Source organism: Pinus tabuliformis, chromosome 7, assembly GCF_031772625.1.
Source record: "Pinus tabuliformis cultivar Carrire ecotype Pingquan chromosome 7, CPIR1, whole genome shotgun sequence".
Lineage (NCBI taxonomy): Eukaryota > Viridiplantae > Streptophyta > Pinopsida > Pinales > Pinaceae > Pinus > Pinus tabuliformis.
The window spans coordinates 42,988,799-42,996,831 of record NC_142293.1 but is presented as its reverse complement, the minus strand read 5'-3'; the positions used below and the strand labels follow the sequence as shown (position 1 = coordinate 42,996,831).

The 8,033-nt window shown below is 35.1% G+C and overlaps 1 pseudogene; it reads left to right on the top strand.

Moving 5' to 3' along the window:
• The first annotated feature begins 437 nt into the window (after positions 1-437).
• On the top strand, positions 438-2,048 carry LOC149245143 (protein RADIALIS-like 4 pseudogene; annotated as a pseudogene).
• Positions 2,049-8,033: the final 5,985 nt, after the last annotated feature.

Here is an 8,033-nt window from a genome sequence, read left to right as displayed (position 1 = left end):
CATTTTATACCACTCAATGAAACACATTTTTACAAATCTACGCCAGATATAACTCACTTAACGCAAACGTTATTTAAAGCTCCAAAATATATTTAGAGGGGCTGTGGTTCTTGTGCCTAACAGTTGGAAACAACCAGCAAAGTTGGAAACAGTTGGAAAGAGCAATGTTTTTATCTTGATATAATCAACTTGTATTACAAACAAACCTATATTCCCAATGTAAGTACTGTTTTACTTGCTTCTCTCTCTTAATCTGTGCAGTCGAACAGGGAATCCTATTGGTGGATGCTGCTCAGTAGACAGCTGCACCTTCTTGTCTGCATTCGGACTCCACTGTGTGGTTTGTATATCTTGAGACTACACTATCACAGATTCGACAACTGGATCAATGCTACAGAATCGCAGCTCCTATATTTAAGGAAACGAGGTCATTGCGTCCAACACAAACTTCTTCCCGTGGCTCCTGGTTGAAAAGTGAACTGCAATGTCTAGAGAGTCCCTCCTATGTCCAATTCTCTCAGTTATTTTGCTTAAATTCCACTGATTTTAATGTCAGTCTCACCATTTGCAGGAAGTCGGTACTAAGTTTTACTCGTTTGATTTATCTTTCTAGCTTCGTTTCTATTCCAAATCTGATATATGTGTTTGCTTTTACTCAGTTTTTTGTATCAGATTTGCTCAACGGTTTCCTTCTCATTTTTTACTAAATTCTATTGAATTCTCAACCTCTGTATACACTTCTGTTGCATTTCTATTTATTAGGTCTTTGCATTGTTTCTGGCATAGTAGTATGTCTGAAAGGATAATTTTCCAGTGATGTTTGTCTAGCATTATATTGAGCTTACTCACTTTTTTCTTTGATCCTAGATCGTTTGATAGGTTGGGTGCTTGTTGATTTTACCCAGAATCAAAGTCGGCCATTCTGTCTGTTAGATGGTACTATTGTTGAAAGGTCTGTGGAACCTAACCAAGAGAAATTTTTCCTTTTGAAGTTCTTGTGCCTGAAGTTGTCCATAGAAAACCTAAGAGAAATATGTTGGCCATTCTGTCTGTTACATGTTATTGTTGTTGAGAAGTCTGTGGAACATAAGCAAGTGCAGCATTCTTCTCCCTTTGTAAACTTTTGCTTTCAAGTTCTTGTCCCTCAAGGTGTCCATACAAAACCTAAGAGAATAATGGCTGGTCAACCTGCTTCTTCATCAGGAAGGGCTTCTTCCAGTAACAATGGAACAAACTGGAGTTCCGGACAAGACAAACAGTTCGAGACGGCTTTAGCTATCTATGACAAAGACACGCCTGATCGTTGGCATAACGTGGCTTCTATGGTTCCTGGCAAATCCCCGGAGGAAGTCAAAAGGCATTATGAGATTCTCTTAGAAGACTTGAAATCCATTGAAGCAGACAAGGTGCCTTTTCCGAGGTACAAATCTTCGAGTTCTCAAGAATGGGGGAGCCACCAACAGTAATTCTCACAGAAGAAAAACTCAGCCATGTCGAATGAATCTCACTTCTTCTCAAGTGTGCTGTAATCGTTTCTTTATTGAACATGACCAACCTATATGGCTGACTATCTAAAGTTACAGCTAGCTAAGGATGCCTTAAAAGGTTATTTCTGTTTTGGTAATGTGCAAAATATGAGATCCACCCTTTTTATATCACTCCAGGCGAAAAACTTCACCCTTTGGTGTGTAACCGTCGGGCATGGCTTTCTAAACACTTGAAAAAGAACACTCTTGCTGTTTTATTTCACTGTCATTAGGTTTCATGACTGAGTAAATAACACTAATTTTCTTTGTAATGAACAAAATTTGGAAGTTACAAAGGAAGTTTCATGTGGATAAAGTTACAACGAAGTTTCTGAAGTGATGCTTTCATCATTATTCCTCCCACTACTGCTGATTTCTGAAGCTAGCAGTAGACAAGCAGGCATAGAAAATATACTACTACCCAGTATAAATAAAAGACACAGAACGATCGGCGCCTTCTTAGTATCAGGATGTATAATATATCTCTAGACCGTAATATGTTAAAACCAGTGTTTTCAGCTTGACACGTGTTTGCGCTCTTTGCTCCGTACATTGTTGCCAACTATAAATTTATACAAACCATTGCAGCTGTGCAGGCTTTACACTTACTACTTTATTCCATGGATCTTATTTCTTTTCTATTCAAAATATAGTTGCATGCACTGTTCTGACTTTTCTCTACACACACTGTACATTATCTACAGCTATAAAATTATGTTATATATTGCATATTGCTATAGTTTTTATTATTTAAGATATTTATATTACGAAGAAATTAATGGTTTGTATCATATGATTATATAAATAAATGATTGATAAATATTTGTACTTCTTAATTTACCAGGATAATAATGAAAGTATTTATTTCATAATATATTTTTTATTCATCAATTAAAAAGTTTTTAATAAGTTTAACTATAAAAATTAGATTATAATTTTATTTTAAATTATTATTATTATTTAGAAATATATATATATATATAGCTCATATATATATTAAAAATTATGTAACAATTTTTTTGAAGTGTGGAGATTCACACCTTTTTACTATGGAAATTTATCTTACTTTATTATGGTTTCTTAATCTGTAAATAGATTTTGTGGCAATACCATGATTTATCAATACCACATGGGCAATATGAAAAGTGTTGATATGACCTTTTCTATAATTAATTAGTTTGAGATAAATTATTTAAAAGAGCCTTTGAGATAAGTCTTAACTCTTGATCAATATTACTATGAATATTCCAACATATTCCATGAAGGTTAAATCTCAACCATCCATATAATAATTATTCATAATTAAATAAAAATAATACAAATTCTAGAAAGACAATTATGAAATAGATATTGTAATTATTGTTACAATTTATATATGTTCTATATAAAATGTGGAAATAGAAAACACATAGAATAATCATTCACAAAACCATAATAACATAATATATGATCTACAAAACAATTTCACAAGAAAACCAAGTTAGAAGGTGAGATTGTTCTCCTCTCTTTTTTTCTAAAGAAAAATTGTGGGCACAAACCCTCTCTCTATCCTGTCAACTAGTATGAGCTCTACTATGAAAAAATGCACTAAAATAGAATTGAACCCTTTTATCACATAGTCTAACTCTCAACTAAGGGTTAGATATGGCCCATTCAACTTTTAGTATGAATTACAATTCCAATTTTCCAGAGTCTTTTTCATGTGAGGTGACTATTCTAGTTTCCATTAGTAATGGGGCTAATGTGGTATCTTCTTGAATGATGGTGAACAAAATAGAAATGACAACTTTTGTGTTGAATATCTTTTGCATGCACGATCCATTTGATGTACTACTTGCATCCTTGAAAAGGTATTTGAATGTAGAACAACTAAAGGTGGCATTGCATAAGAAAGAGTGTTTAGACTAAAAAAATGTCACTAAATGCCTTAAATTTCTTCTCAAAGATTTTAAATATTAATTTTCCAATCGTGGACCCATCACTAAAATTGCTCCTATGACTTGATTCCTCCAATTCATCCACTCTAAAAGCATGAAGATGGATGAAAAATAATCTAATGACCCAATCAAAATCATACATCCCCATTTTGTGAGGCTTTTTGTCCCCAAAAACTTTTACTCCATGATATGAGGAAATTTTTCTTCTACCTTCTCCCTGGAGTGCCATTTAGCCTTGCGTGAAAGTTATCATTTTAGCCCAATCAACTAAATATCATGTTTCCCATGTTTTGAAATTTTAGATCTCTTATGAAAAAGTATATCCTTTGTGAACTCTACCTACCTAGATAGTGCTAAATCCTCTACAGAAGGTAGAACATGATCCTCTTTGTGATCCCACATGGAAGTCTCATAGAATTTTAGATTTTCCACATTCACTATTGAGTAAATGTACATGTATGGGGGTATACAAGTCTATATGCCTTATCTCCCACATTTTTCATTATCTCAAAAGGACTATATATAGAGATTTTATTTTCTTACTAGGACCTTGTAGCTTCTAATTTTTCAACTATAAGCATACCCTATCTAACACTGTAAATGACTTCTTTATTTTTTGTTGATCATGCTTGGCCTTATATTTTTACTATGAATTATGCAATTCTTCATTTACCTATAAATGGGTCTACTAGATATTATAGACAATTTTTTATGCCCTTACATCATCCCTTATTAGATCTAACCTCAATCCTCCTCCCTGTCTATATGAAATATCCAAAGGTGAAGGTGGAAAAAACCCATTTTTTTAAATGAGGACTTAGCAGTAGAACTGTGGAATGCCATATAATAAGAGTGTTGTATATATACTAGATTTTCATTCAAAGCCTTTGGATTATCTTGATTGTAACCTCTCAAAAGTTGCACCAAAGTCCTATTGAATACTCCTACTTACCTATTTGTGCATGGATGGAATGTTATAGACATATTCAACCTTTTTTCTATCTTCTCCCACAATATAGTCCAAAATTCATTGACAATTTTTGTATCCATGTTTAAAACTATGCTCTTTGGGATTTCAAAGTGCACCTAGAGTGTCCACAAAACACATTTATTGTTTCTTTCCCACTATTCATCTATTTATAGGGAATGAGAATGCATATTGTACTGAACATGTCAACTACCATGAACATGCATTCATGTCCCTTATTGATTGTTGGTAAATAACCCATAAAGTATATCAAAATTCTTTTCCAACAAATAATAGGTATAAATAAGCAATGGTATAGACCCTGCTTCCTATTATTAAGCTTTATTGTACAAAAAAGAATAATTCCTCTTATAAATATAGCTACATCTTACTTCTTGGGTTGGTACATATACCTTAGTAAGTTGGCAAATATTTTCCCTAAACCAAAATGCCGCGCGACCTTGGAAGTGTGAGCCTCTTTAATTAGTTGTACTCACTGACATTTAAGAATACATAACTTGTAGAATTTGTAGAGCAATCCATTCTAGAGATGATTTCCAACTATGCTATCACCATCATGTAGATGAATCTGGTTCTAAAATTATTGAAACACCTCATTGAAGTCCCCATCCTTTTTGTATGCCTCTCTATATGCATCATGGATGAAAGGATCCATGTTCATCAAACTTCCCAAAAGTATGATCTCTGACATGGGTGGAAATAAAAGTATGTCGTCCAACTTATTTATGCTCCCCTTCTTATATATGACCACAAAATGAAATTGTTGTAAAACCCCATCCACTTGTAATCCCTGCTCTCTTGTAAGTTACTGTGGGCTTGCAAATATTGTAGTGACTGGTGATCTATGTCGATTCCTATCATCTTTCCCTTCAGATAGTGATTCCAAATTTTGATAGCTTGTATCAAGGGATAGATCTCCGTGTCATGTGTAGAGTAGTTAATATTTTTCCCATGAAATACTTCATAATGGTAGCATACAAGCCTTCTTGCCTACATCAACACTACACCATAATATACCCACTCACATATGTCTTCATTTCAAAGGGATACTACAAGTTCAATAATGCAAGAAGTGAAGCTTGAATTCTTTTCTTCTTTAACTCCTGAAAATCCTTGTGCAGACCATTACCAGATGGAGGCTCTTTCCTCTCAATGTTATAGCATCCATTGTTGTTGCTACTAAAAATGAGGTGACAAATTTTCTGAGGCACTACACTACCCCTATGACACTCTTTCCTTTAGAAACATTGGTACTCACCAACCACTTCATGATGGCCTCCATGTTAGTAGGACCTATCTTTAGCTCCATTTCACCAATCACATATCCTATGTATACCAAATATAGTTGTGCAAAATCTAATTTCTTAATATTTTCCAATAACTAGTGACTATTTAATGTCCCTAATACCTACATCAAATGTGATATGTGCTCCTCTTAGGTAGCATTATATACCAGTATAACATCAAAATAGATAATTACAAATGTATTAAGAAAAAAGTTAGTATGTCATTCATTCACCTCATGAACGTATATGACCCATTATAAAAACCAAACATCATGACAAATCACTTATACAAACCATGTATGGTTTTGAATATGGTTTTCTAGGTATATTACATTTGTGTCTAGTGCCACCAGTCCTCTCCTACCTAGCATCCACCTACGTGAAAAGCATTTTACAAAATAAACCTATATTTCCCCACGGGTATTGTACTTTGGGTGGGGAGTGGGTCCAGAGTCCACCAAAAACATTGATTGACTTGTAAAAAACCATCAATAGTTTGGCATTAATCCCTATACTAGACCCCCCACCTTTAAACCCTTGACACAAAGGTGGGGGTAGGGAAGTGGCTTAACTAATAGGCATCATTTGATCACCATCCCTAACCTTATCAATAGTGATCGGTTGTTAAAATATGTATGTGTTTTAATCATTTCTAGCTAGCATCTATGTGGAGGCACCACTTGACTTTCCCCGTGTACCGACCATGCCCACTGCTATATTGTGTGCAGATCAGGTCTCATCCAATAGTTCGATAAACACCTGGGGGCTTACCATCGAACTCTTGATGATTAGGAGGTATGCCAGAGGGCCTTTCCACCCAACTACCTACCAGCTAAGTCTGAAAGGATAATTTGCCACTCATGTTTGTCTAGGATTATATTGAGCTCAGTCACTTTTTTCTTTGGTCCTAGATCGTTTGATAGGTTGGGTGCTTGTTGATTTTACAGAGAATCTAAGTTGGCCATTCTGTCTGTTAGATGTTACTATTGTTGAAAGCTCTGTAGAACCTAACCAAGTGCACTTTTTCCTTTTGAAGTTCTTGTGCCTGAAGGTGTCCGTAGAAAACCTAGGAGAAATATGTTGGACATTCTGTCTGTTACATGTTACCGTTGTTGAGAAGTCTGTGGAACATAAGCAAGTACAGAATTCTTCCCCCTTTGTAAGCTTTTTCTTTCAAGTTCTTGTGCCTCAAGGTGTCCATGCAAAACCTAAGAGAATTATGGCTGGTCAACCTGCTTCTTCATCAGGAAGGGCTTCTTCCAGTAACAATGGAACAAACTGGAGTTCCGGACAAGACAAACAGTTCGAGACGACTTTAGCTATCTATGACAAAGACACGCCTGATCGTTGGCATAACGTGGCTTCTATGGTTCCTGGCAAATCCCCGGAGGAAGTCAAAAGGAGCAGACAAGGTGCCTTTTCCCAGGTACAAATCTTCGGGTTCTCAAGTATAGGGGAGCCACCAACAGTAATTCTCAAAGAAGAAAAACTCAGGCATATCGAATGAATCTCACTTCTTCTCAAGTGTGCTGTAACCTTTAGTTACCCTACTTGTATTTAAACAGCTAGCTAAGGATGCCTTAAAAGGTTATTTCTGTTTTGGTAATGTCCAAAATGTAAGATCCACCTTTTCTATAGCACTCCAGGCGAAAAACTCCACCATTTGGTGTGTAACCGTCAGACCTGGTTTTCTAAATACTTTAAAAAGAACATTCTTGCTGTTTTATTTCACTGTCATTATGTTTAATGACTGAGTAAATAAGACCATTTTCTTTGTAATGAACAACATTTTGACAGGGGTGCAGCTGTTTCATGTGCATAAAGTTACAACGAAGTTTCTGTCATGTGAAGTGATGCTTTCATCATTATTCCTCGTACTACTACTGATTTCTGAAGCTAGCAGTAGACAAGCTGGCTTATATTCAAATGAAAATATACTACTAGTATAAATAAAAGACACAGAACGACCGACGCCTTCTTAGTATCAGGATGTATAATATATCTCTGGACCGTAATATGCTAAAACCATTGTTTGCAGCTTGACACGTGTTTGCACTTTTTCCTCCGTACATTGTTGCCAACTATAAATTTATACAAATCATTGGAGTTGTGCAGGCTTTACACTTACTACTTTATTCCATGGATCTTATTTCTTTTCCATTCAAAATAGGGTTGCGTGCACTGTTCTGACTCTTCTCTACACACTGTACATTATCTACAGCTATAAAATTATGATGATTATCTACAACTATAAAAGTATGTTATATGTCGCACATTGCTGTTGCTGTAGTTTTTA